At 35.8% G+C, this 10,484-nt stretch overlaps 1 pseudogene; it reads right to left on the bottom strand.

Moving 5' to 3' along the window:
• Positions 1-6,760: 6,760 nt before the first annotated feature.
• LOC149845912 (anaphase-promoting complex subunit 11 pseudogene) lies at positions 6,761-8,118 on the bottom strand (annotated as a pseudogene).
• Between the last annotated feature and the right edge of the window lie 2,366 nt (positions 8,119-10,484).

The following is a 10,484-nucleotide window of genomic DNA, read 5'->3' as shown; positions in this document are numbered from 1 at the left end:
CCTCTACCATGGATGTAGATGTTAAAACACAGAACCATGTTAATACTGGTTGTCTATTTCTTTTATAGTATTAGAGCATATCGGTTTTAAGTTGTGACTTATGTTTGCGAGCATACAACATGACGTCCAACTCTGAAAGCTTCAACAACACCAGTAACTCTACGGATACAACTTATTCTTCTTTTTTGTTGCAATATCCCAACAATCTTCAGCAACTTCTTTCTGTTAAGTTAACCATAGAAAATTACATGATATGGGAGTCACAATTTACTCCCATACTGATTTTCTTTGATTTAATGGGATTCGTCGATGGATCCAAACTAGCACCTCCTATGCTAAAGGAAGGAACAACTGAGATCAATAAAAAATATATTGATTGGCTCCGACGAGATCAGCTTTTGTTTAGCTGGATCAAATCATCATTGTCTAAAGAAATACACACTTAGATCAGTGGGCTAAAATCCTCTGCTAACATTTGGAATGCTTTAAAGTAGTCTTATGCTGCCCATTCATGATCTCAAATTATGCAATTGAAATGCCAATTACAAGACCTAAAAAAAGGGTCATCTTCTATGGATGTATATATCAGTAGAGCCAAAGCCATTGCTCATCAATTGGCTATTTCATCTAAGCCGATTGATGAGGATGACTTAATACTTCAGATCCTCAGAGGGTTACCAAATGAATAGCATGCCTTCCCCATCAACATAGAAATTTGGAAGGAACCCATTTCTCTACATGAGTTGCACGGTTTTTTGCTTATGCAAGAGGCCAATCAAAAGGAATGTGATGATCGGATGCCAACATGGTGACCAAATCAAATTTTGTTCAAAATTAGAATTATAGCAAAGGCCAAGGATAAACTAATTACCAAGGCAAAAATAGTCACTACCAAGGTAAAGAGAAACCAACATGTCAAATATGTGAGAAGGTGGGCCATATTGCTAAACATTGTTGGTCATATACCAACTTGTTAAAAGAAAAAGGTCAAGGTCCAAAAGCTTTTAATGTTGCTTCAGAAAGGACACAAGCTCAAAAGTATGGAGATGATAATTGGTAACCCGATTGAGGGGCCACACATCATGTCACCAATGATTTATATAATCTATCCGTACATGCAGAATATCAAGAAAATAATGAATTGAAGGTTAGAAATGGATCAGGTTTGGATATATCTAGCATTGGCTCCTCTAGAGTTAATCAAAAAATTGTCTTGAATGATGTTTTGCATGTTCCCAGTATTACTCACAATTTGCTATCAGTTCAGAGATTTGCTAGAGATAATGGTGTTTTCTTTGAATTTCACCCAAATGTTTATTATGTTAAGGATAAGGTAACGAGGATCACCCTTTGGCAAGGACCCAGTAGTGAAGGGCTCTACAAACTTGATTTGATAAAGCAAAGAAAAGAAAGTTGCAATGCTCAGAAAGACCCCGTGGATCATTGGCACAAGAGACTTGGTCATCATGTTCTTACCATAGTTAGACATGTTCTTGATTCAATAAGTTTGCCTTATGATCTTGTTTTTTCATATTCCTTATGTGAAGCATGTCAAAAAGCAAAAAGTCATAGACTATCATTTCAAAACTCAAGACGTAAAGTTGAAGCTCCTCTTGAGATAGTTTACTCAGACGTTTGGGGACCAACCCCTACTATTAGCTCCAATGGTTTTAGATATTACATTATATTTGTGGATGCTTTTTCAAAGTATGTTTAGTTTTATCTGTTGAAAAATAAATCAGACCTGCTTTAAGTCTTCCAGACTTTTAAATCCTTTGCTGAAAATATTACAGGCCATAAATTAAAATTCTTGCACTCTAATTAAGGAGGAGAATTTCAAGCTTTAAAATCATATCTTGTGGAAAATGGCATTGGGCATAGAATTTTCTGCACACACACTCCCAAACAAAATGGGATGGCTCAGAGGCGTCATAGACACATTGTGGAAACATGTTTGACTCTCATGGTTGAAGCAAATCTACCACAAAAATTCTGGTCTTGCTTTTTCTACTTGTGATCATCGCAAAATTTTTCCTCTCTTGTGGTTTCTCTCTCTTCCTTCTCTTTTTCCATTCTAGCCTCTATTTCCTCCTTTTTGAAGGGAGCAAATAGAAGACAGAAAAGAAGAGAGAAGAGGAATTCTTTTGTGGGGTCTCACTTGACCTTGATTTGAAAAATATTTAAGAAAACAACTTGCCTCCATTTTTTAAATATATTGCGGGAAAAATGGAGAGACGGGGCTCACTCGTCGGTACGAGGTTCGACCGTTCCTGGCGCCTTTACCAGGGGTAATCGAACCAAGGATCGAATTTATGCCTTTTTGCTTTTGCCTAAATATTATCTAAGGATTTATCCTAAGTCTAAATGCACAAAGAATCATGTGTGTGCAATGCAAGGATGTATGCTCTTTTAAAAGATGTTTTTGAAAAAATCCCAAGTGTTCTGATATGAACTTGATGATAAAGTGAAGAAATGGTTTCTGAAAGGTGAAATCTAACTTAGAACTTGAGATATATCAGAGAAATTCTAAGTTTTTGAAATAATCAGAGTTGGAAAAATAAATCTTTTGAATTTGAAAAGAATGATTGGAAGATGAGAGGAAAAGAAATGAAGCTTCAAAGTCAGAAATGGACTTTGAATTTGAATTTGAATTTTAAACTTGGATTTAGGAGAGGAAATGAATATTTGAAATGAAATTGAATTTTAGATTTAAGGTTGGAAATCAGGATGGAATTTGGACTTGAGCAATCCAAATGAAATTTAAAAATAGATTTAAGAAGTCCGGATGGGAGTTGAAAGTAGAATCAGATTTGAAATCCAGAAATTAGGATAAAATTCAAATCCACAGTCTGAATCCTAAGATGGAATTTGAATCTGAAATCTGAGATCCAAGATGGAATTTGATCCAAAATTTGGAATGGAATTTGGATCTGAAGTCTGAGATCCAAGATGAAATTGAATTCTGGATCCTAAATGGAATTTTGGATCTAAAGTCTGAGATCCAAAGTGGAATTGGATCTGAAGTCTGAGATCCAAAATGGAAGTTGAATTCTGGATCGTAAAATAGAATTGGATCTAAAGTCTGAGATCCAAGATGAGGTTGAATTCTGGATCTAGAATCTTAAATGGGGATTAGATCTGAAATCTAAAATCCAAAAATGGAGATTGTACTTGGAAATCTGGATCTAAGTTGGGATTTAGGATATAACTTTGGATTTGGATTCTGAAGGTCCAAATGGGACTTTTGAAGATGGATCTGGGTTTTTAAAAACCCCGATTGAATTTAAAATTTAGGAAGAGTCAAGTTTTGAGATTCAGAATCAATCTCAAGCTTTGATTTAGAATAAGAAAAACAAACTTGATTTTGAATCAGAAGATGAATTAGAAACTTTAAAGTAAAATTGAACTTTGAAGTTTGATTTTTTGTTTTGAATTGAAAATTTGAAGTTTGAATATAAGATAATTTTGAAATTTCAAAGTCAAATTGGACTTTAAAATTGAATTTTGAATCTTGAAATGAGACAGAATTGAATCTGAATCTATAAAAAAGATTTGATCTGAGGAATGAAAAAAATACTCAAAATCACTTGGAGTTTTGAAAAAGAATTTTGAAAATATGATGCAATTATATCCTAAATGATGAATGAATTTAAATAATTTTGAAATTGGTTTTGAAAATCATATTTCATTCTTTAAATGAATGTAAATAAGATTGAGGATATGATATATCCCTGACTATGGTCATTGGATACATTATATAACAATCATACTTAAATTCAGGTGAAGAATAAAATATATTTTGGTGATTTTATAGAGTTTAAAATGAAATTAACTCTCAATATATCCTGACTATAGCCATTGATATATATTTCGAGTTAATTTTAAATTAAACTCTGATAAAAGAAGATGAATATTTGAAAATATGATGATTTTTGAAGAGGATCCAGTGTTATTCCATAAAAGATAAAAATCCTAAGTTTTGTTTACATCCTGACTATGGCCATTGATGTAAATCGTCAACTTAGGATTAATTACCTTTTATAAAATGGTGCATGTGCCATTCGTGTTTCACCATTGTGAGAGTTTAAAAAATAAAGGCAAAAAGCATGAAAAACAAACCATTTATGACATTTACAATGCTCATTCATTCTATCTAAAAGTTGAAAATGTAAATTTCTCATTAAGTCCTAACTTATTACAACATATAAAATTGAATTTACAACTCCAAGTAATGATATTTTCTACATATTCCCTGCAAAACAACTGAATTAACATAAAAATAGAAAAAAAATGGCATATATCATATGGATATCTAAGAAAATGCTCATATACCAAGATATAATGATGGAAAGATGAAAAAAATAATATGTATGCTTATACATACGTATATATACATGCATATGTTATATATATATAGGTATATACATATATATATATAGATATATATATATAGGGCATGAGAGAGGAGATGAGCTAAGGGGCTGTAGCCATAACAGGAAAAACTATGACAATGCAGTGGTCATTACTATATTTATGTAGGAGACCAAGGCAATGCAAAGCATAGCTGTAAGTATATGAAGGGCTGCATGAAAAATCATGGGAAATGGATATATACAGAGGGAATGACATGCAGCAGGTAAGAAAAGTAATATGTGTATATATACAAGGGGACTGATATTTGACTAGCATGCACTAAATGATATACAGAGGATATATGTGCATAGGGAATGGGAATTGTGAGCTACAGTGAGTGTGAGAGTGTAAGTGGTGCGCTGGGCTGAAAGCAAGTGACTGCCATGGGTGCCATGGTTGTGGTGGACAAGTATAGCAGATAGTGATGCGAAGCGGTTGGGGTGGGATTACTAAAAGGGGCTACAGCATGTGCTCGGCACTGTTGTGGATGCCCAAAAGAGCATAAATACGAATGCAGAATGTGTTGTGCAGGGACATACACAGTGATGTAATTTCAACGTGCGACTGAACATGGTAAAATAGGGACATAATGACAAAGGAAGTAGCCTTGATGGGTGATTTGCACAGAATAACTGAAAGTAGTTATGAACAATATCCTTTTTGCATTTCCCTGCAGATCAGAAGGTAAAACAATGTAGTAATAGTGAAAGGTAAAGAAAATAAAAGATGGGGTGCCGGGAAAAGTGAGTGCACATGGAAATTATATGGAGGCAAGGTAAAAAATGCTAAGTAACATGAAAGGAGATTCGACTTCTCATGGTGTGAAGGTGAATGTTGGGCAAGAAGTAGATGTTATGCAACTTGTAAGCATATTGTTGAATGTGTGTGTGTGTGTGTTAGGTAAGTGGGAAGTGATGGTGCACACAGTAATGGTGCTGTGAAGGGGTAGTGAAGGCAACAAGTGATTTAACTTATGACAGGGGATTGGGTAAGAGACGCGGGGAGTGTGAATGTAAAAGGGGTGACAATGAAGTGCTAGGTGCGAGTGAAGGTGCACTGTTGCTACGAAGGCAACATATATAACTGACAAAGTGTGCATAAAAAAAAGTGAGGTTGAAAGTGTAAGTGTGATGGAATGTAATGCTACAATAAGTAGTGCTGGTAGTGAATACTGTAGGTAGATGTGAGACAATCTGGTAGATGCAACAGAAAGGTACAGCAGTGGATGCTGTGTGAATTGTAGCAAATGGTGCATTTTTGGATTTACAGTCAGTAAACAACATACTCTCAGCAAGTGTTAACAAAGTACGTATGCAGAACAAATGTTCACTGAATGCTAACAGGGTGCAGTGGTGGCTGGAGCTTGTTATAGGAGTAATTAGCAAATATTGTGATAGTAAAAGGGGGTTGTGAGGAGATATACATGTTTGCAAGGGGTACATATGAAGATTAGGAAATATTGAATGATACATGACTCATGTGTGAGGGAACGTAACCTGCATGTGGCACTTGTCCAGACAAATTATAATATGAAGAAAAAGAAAACAAACCAGAGATTTTTCTAATTATCTGAATCCAAGTCTCGGGGCTCTCAGCCTGTGGACTTAGAGCATAGTGATTATTCTCCTTGTACTTGATTCTGGGCATATTGTCAATGCCAACAGTGCCACTTAATATCATCGATTTCGTGACAGCATATCTAGCAGGGTTCGTGTAACAGCAGGAATTGACTTATATTGTGCATGTGCAGTGGCTATTTAGCAGGTACATATGAATGTGGTTGTTGTTGTAGCTACAGTGGGTGATGAAGAAGTGAACATTGCTATTTTGCAGACTGAAGATGGTGGAATGGGGTATATGCATGGCATGGAGATAGTGTATAGGGAGGTTGTGGAGGTTAGCGGATGGTGTATGTGGTGACACAGAGGTTAATGATAATATGGGATGGGCACAAAACTAAGAAACTAACCATTCAAAGCTATTAGGAAAGTAAAACAAATAAATCAATTCACAAAGAGGCAAACATAAAATCGAGATCACAATGAGAAACGATAGGCAACACATTAAATAATAAAATAGCAACTGAAAGAGACAATATTTGAAAGCAAAAACAAATTACCCAGACCATGTGACATGAATATCAGCTCAGGTTGAAGTAAAACCCGATTTCAGTCATACAAGAAGAGTGATCAGAAGAACATACAGATTCCTCAAATAGTGTTTAAACAAGGAAAGATGAAGAGCCGAAAGACTGACCAACGAACAAGCAAAATAGTGAGGAAAACAACAAACTTTAGTCCAATCGACAGAGAAGTACATCTAGAACACTGGGCAGACTGTAAAGCGATTACTCTGTGAATTGCCATTCTCTGCGACACATAGGGCAATGTGGTTGGGATGTCTGCGAGTTCACCCACTTCAAGATGCAATGGAGGTGGAATGCATGGTTGCAAGCACCCCCTATTAGAGGACAATCATCACCAGGAAATTTACAATCAGGACAACAACCTTCAAACGCCATTCTGCATGTACCATAAGTTTTATCTTGGGCATCCCAGGTCCATGAAGCTACAGCATGCCACTTTGTTTTATAAATGTATGGAGCATTTTAACTTTCATTTTTTTTACCTGAATTTTCCCTCTCTTCGTCTTGTGCTCTGAGAGAGGGAAAACCCTCAAACGACCTTGGCTCGTAGGATTCCTGGCAAGACAAGGAGTCCGAACACCTGTTACCTTAGAATCAAAAAGTCTCAGAACGCAGTTATATAGTAAAGAAATAATATGTTATGATGATCCACTGTAACTTTTAATGGTGAGGAATAGGCATTTACGAATAATAGAAGAGAAATTTTCATATTGGTAATGAATAGATAAACTAACTCCAAATATCAGATCTAGAGTTTAAATGACAAATCCATTAATCAACTGGTTTCGGACATTTAGATTAACCTCAAACTGATCGGCGAGTGGAGTTCTAACGTTAGTCCTTCAAAATTCAAACAAGTTAGTTAGCCGATCAGATGCAGGGATGGATTTTGATATGAAAATCGATTGATGCACAAACACCATAACAAAAATTTTAACATCGGGTGATTTCACCGGTGGATCCAAATTAATTTCACAAGGAATTGATGGTGCGATCTAGGATGGACCAGAGCAGCAGATCTCTTGGCAAGGCACTTCTGGTTTTTCTACAGAACATGCGATAATCTGCATACTGATTGTCGTTCTCACTGTGTGACCATCAAAATTCCTGCCTCTATGTGAAAGGGGTGATACCCTCATGAACCTTTTACAAAATTTTACCACATTCAGGGAGGATCGGGTGCAGTCAGTAATGTATCACCAAAGAAGCATCAGATCTAAACTTCTTATACTTATATTAACAAAAGTAAATGGAGAAACATGAAGTAATAAAAGAGAAATCAAAGGCAATTCAAACAAACAGGGGATCGACTGTAAGGTGAAACAGGGGAATGAAAATAGGGAATCAGAACAACTCCTAAACAGGGAGCAGGGCATAATTCAAAACAAGAATTACACAGAAATTTAAACAAATTAAGATAGAACACCGAACAGAATATTGAAAATAACTCAAGCAACAAAACAAAACAAAAAAAAAGAAGAAAAACATGTTGGAATCACTTGATTCTTGTAGCTGTAGCACTTGGTGGGTCAGTACTGCGATAAGCAGACCGACACCATCAATGATGCATCAATGGAAGCCCCACAACAGGTAAACAAAGGGGGAAATCAGAAAAGGGAGAAGAAAACTTACCCGATTTGCAGAGGTTCTGAAGAAAGGGGGAAAGGAGACTTCTTCTGTTGGTCTTTGAGAGGAAGACTTCAGAGGAAAGGGAGGGATTTGAGAAGAAGAGAAACATGGATAAAAAAAACGGCGATGAAATGGATGATGGCGAATGCGTGGAGTGGGATGGAATCGATCAGAGGATGTACAGTGGAGAGGTGAAGAATGGATGGGGAAGGATTCACGAAGTGGGAAGGGTGAGAACGAATGAGATAAAGGGGCTTTTGAATACTCTTTTTAAAGGGGAAGAGGAAGGTTCAGGAAGATGATTCAGTTGAAGATGAGCGGAGGAAGAAGAAGGTGCGATGGAGGGAGAGAGATGGGGTTTGAGAGCGGGAAAGGGGCCGTTACAAATTTTCCCAATTTTTCAAAAAAGGTACTCCCTTAAAAAAGGTTTTTTTTTCATAAAGTGGTTTCCAAACGAGGTTTTTAGCAAAACAAGTTTCAAAAGAGTTTAAACTGTATATTTTCTGATTTTTTTGGATTTTTTTGTTATTTTCTTTTGGCATTTTCTACATTTTTTTGTATTTTTGAAGACAAAAACTCTAAAAACTAGGGAATTTAAACTAATTTTGCAAAATTTCAAAACATTTACAAAAGAAGAGTTTTTCTGAAAAATCAGTGTTATCTTAGGAAAATTTCTTCAGAAAATGGGTTTGGATCCAGGTTTTGAGAAAATGTTTGAGTTTTGAAACTCAAATCGAGAAATACAACGTGATGGATCCAAACGGATGTTGGATGGACTGTCCGAGCTATTTAAAAACTATTTTTGGTATTTTCTGTAATTTTAATTTAAAAGTTGGACAACGAGGCTCAGATTTGGATCTTGACAATAGATCCGGATCCAAAATCGAATCAGATATATAAAATGAATTTAATTTCAGTAAAACTTGAGAAATAAATTGGAATTTAAATTTAAAAGTGACTTAATTGCTCAGAAAATGAAATCCGAGGCAAAAAGGGAATATTTAAAAGATTTTGAAAAAATTGAGGTGTTCACAGATGCCCCTCTTTGCTACTAAGCCGATAAAAAACCGAACTTAGTGGCAAAGATAATACTCTAAATTTTGAAAATGCCCCAGTCAGCAAATCTGAACTGGGTGTGGAAGAATTTATTCGAAAGACATGGCTTTTCAGGCTTAAAACTTTATTCTGAATGGCTTTGGGGAGACGAAATCCTCGAAAAATGATATAACTGGATAATAGAAATGAGGAAATCGTGATGGGACTTTGGGTGAAGATCCCGAAATGATGAAAGATAAGAATTTTGATCAAGTCTCATGGGTTAGACAAGATTATCCTTTTGGGATGAATCAGGTTTAGCCCTTAACCTGGATGGGACGAAGATATCTCAAAATAACGTGAATGGGGATGGAAATATATGATGACCTTGATGAGACATTTTTTGAAAAATGCTTTATGAGATGAAGCTTAAGTGGAAATCCTATCATAGATGGATATACAAAGTATGGGTTCCTCGATAGGAAGAACCATGATGGGACTTGGAAGAAAGCACCTTGTTAAAACGAGGAACCTCGTCATAACGAGACTCAGGTTTAACCCAAACCTGAAAAAGGAAGATACCTCAAGGGGCGAGGTTCAGGCTTAACCCTTAACCTGAAGGGGACAACCATACAGATTCCTCGAACGAAGAAACCATGATGGGACCTTCGGAATTTGGACGAACAAATCCGAAAAGGAGTTCGCGAAAGGAGAAAAAAACGAGGTTCCCTAAAGCTTGAAAAAGGGATGATTTTGGGCGTCTTATTGTTGAGACTGAAATAGCTTTTGAATTTAATGACCTCTCGCAGAAAATACAGGTTTTGACCCTTAACATGAGTGGGAACGACCATACGAAATCCTCGAATGAAGAAACCATGATAGGACAGGAAGAGATACTTCTCTTGAAGGAGGCAACTCTTTTGGAAGATATAAGCAACGCTAGGTTGCATCAAAATGGATATTGAGTATTTATTTCATTCTTGGAATATTTTAAAAAATTTTGCCAATAAGATAAAATTGTAGTTGACTCAGACGCTTGAAAATGTGCACGTATGTGCAAAAGATATTCCCTCTTTTACGTAGAGTATTTCCTCCAATGAGGTTAACTTCTCAGTCTTAAGAGTCAAATTCAAAGTTTTAGTGTTGATGATTTTCTTTAAGGAAGCTATTCATTTCCTTGATATGAGAAGAGAAGAAATATTCTCAACTTCATAAAAGTAAGTAGTGAAAAGATATTGATAAAAGAATTTCACATAAGAAA

The sequence above is a fragment of the Nuphar pumila genome, chromosome 2, assembly GCF_984573655.1.
Source record: "Nuphar pumila chromosome 2, dmNupPumi1.hap1.1, whole genome shotgun sequence".
NCBI classification, from domain to species: domain Eukaryota; kingdom Viridiplantae; phylum Streptophyta; class Magnoliopsida; order Nymphaeales; family Nymphaeaceae; genus Nuphar; species Nuphar pumila.
Note: the sequence above shows the minus strand (reverse complement) of the source record. Positions and strands in the feature narration are given on the sequence as shown.